The 1,990-nt window shown below is 44.5% G+C and overlaps 1 protein-coding gene across 1 annotated transcript in view; it reads right to left on the bottom strand.

Moving 5' to 3' along the window:
* Positions 1-1,092: 1,092 nt before the first annotated feature.
* The window catches only part of LOC101579200 (cyclin-dependent kinase inhibitor 2A), a 7,667-nt gene continuing 6,769 nt past the window's right edge, over positions 1,093-1,990 (bottom strand). The window contains exon 3 of the mRNA XM_004638574.2: positions 1,093-1,276. The gene's annotated coding sequence lies outside the window, so the exon portion shown is untranslated. The remainder of the gene's footprint in view (positions 1,277-1,990) is intronic.

Below are 1,990 nucleotides of genomic sequence, written 5' to 3'. Positions count from 1 at the left end.
GTTTGAGAACGCACTGCAGCCTCCTTGCTCTGCAGAGAAGTACGCAGTTGCAGTTGCGTTTGGGGGGCTGTGGTCAGTGGCAACCCAGTACCACAGCCATAGAGGGCAGGTCCTGGAGCAAAGACTCAGGGACGGAAGGCGAGACTCAGAATGATGCCAGCGAGCTGCACCACCCACCACTTCGTAGGCTGTGGGCAACTTTCACAGCTTTCTGCCCCATGAATAAATACTCAGAATATAACGAGCTTCCTGGCCAAGGTCGCCATAGTCGCCATAGTAGTCCAAAGCCATGGGTAGGAGGACCCAGCAGTCTGAAGCCTTGCTGGAATTTCCACCCATGATTTTCAATCGCAGTTCATTGATCCTAAGCCCTGGTCTTGATATTTGATCATCTCTGTGATTTGGATGTGTCGTACAATTCATGGTGTCACACTTTAACAGTTTCTCTAGGAGGTATGTGAAGCAACAGCACAGAAACGATGTCTGCGATTCCATGTGACTGGGACTAAAATTCTAGTCGTGTTGTGTGTGATACTTGTCTCCCCCTCTATATCCCTCGTGCAGTACACAACAGGTTCTCAGCAAATATTAACTAAATACATGGATGAATGAATGAAAACTTTTATAATTAGTCATGACCTTACAATTGCTGACAAATTAATTCAGAAAAGCCATGTAATTCGTTGGAGCTTTTCTTAGCTCAGTCATTGGCTATAATGTCAAAAGCAAGTGGCTGGTCACTGGGGAGGCAAGAAAGAGGAAGTGCCCCATAGATTCTGCTGTGGCTGGAATCCTGCCCATAAGTTTCTGTTTTAAAAATACCTTTTAGAAGGAGGAGAAGGAGAAATCCAGGTCGTGCTGAGCCTGGGTAACTTAGACTTTGTCTCAAAATAAAAATAAGGATCGGGAATATAGCTCAGTTACAAAACTCTGGTTTGGATTCTTGTCACCACCATCCTAAATACTTTTAAAATGATATAGAAATCGATGCAGAAATGGAGACTTAGGGTAGCAGGAAAGCAGACTGATTTTTAAAAGCAGCTGACAGTTTATTTTTTAATATTTATTTATTTGATTTAGGTGGGGCTGGGAATGAACCTAGGGCTTCCTGAAATGCTAGGCAATCACTCTGCTGCTGAGTTACATCTCCAGCTCCACATTTTAAAAAATGCTCAAAAACAGTTGAATCTTAAAAAAGTAGGGAAGGATTGAGAGGGTGGAAGATGTTCTTCTTTTCTTTTGACTTTTCCAATTGATGCCAGATTCTAGCCTTTGGCTGAGGACAAAAAGAAAACAGCTGTTAAGAAACCAGAAATCAAAGATGTGCTGCTCATCCCTTCCTCCCCTCTACTGGGAATTCATGTCCTAGAGACAAGGTGCTTGGAAGGGCTTCAGTGCATATACAGCTTTCTGAACATTCTCCTTCTCTGTCCCACTGCACTGTCACTCCTCCAGGATCCAGACCAGCCTCGTGGCCCCACAGGTTGCAAGAGGAAAACCTTCGTTTTTAATGAATGCCAAGGGTTTGCCCACCAAAACACACCAGGACCTGGGCATGAAAATGTCAGCTCCCTTTCAGTGTCCCCAGGCGTCTGTTGTCCTTGGTGAGGAGGAAGGAGCTCCTGACCAAAGGACGTCTCTTGGTCTGGTGTTGACAGATACCTTGTGAAGCTTTGGGTCCCTGTTTTGCTCCCTCTCCCCCCAAATCGCTACTAGACCAGAGTGGATGCTTTTTTAAATCTATAATAATGAAGTGAAAAGCATGTGGTTGGGGTAGCTAGGAGTCACAAAATAGAAAGTACCCAGAGATCTGGGCTGTACCTTGAAAATTTCCTGTAATTTCTATTATTTTTTTGTTTTAAAAATTCTTTTTGGGAACCTGAGGTAAGGATTCTAGGTTGGATACCCACCTGGGCAGCTGAGAAATTATGGACCTCATCTGTAAGGTCCTACTCAATCTGGATTCATAGCCGAGCCACAGTCCCTGCAC

Source organism: Octodon degus, unplaced genomic scaffold (assembly GCF_000260255.1).
Source record: "Octodon degus isolate 3935 unplaced genomic scaffold, OctDeg1.0 scaffold00099, whole genome shotgun sequence".
Taxonomy (NCBI): domain Eukaryota; kingdom Metazoa; phylum Chordata; class Mammalia; order Rodentia; family Octodontidae; genus Octodon; species Octodon degus.
Note: the sequence above shows the minus strand (reverse complement) of the source record. Positions and strands in the feature narration are given on the sequence as shown.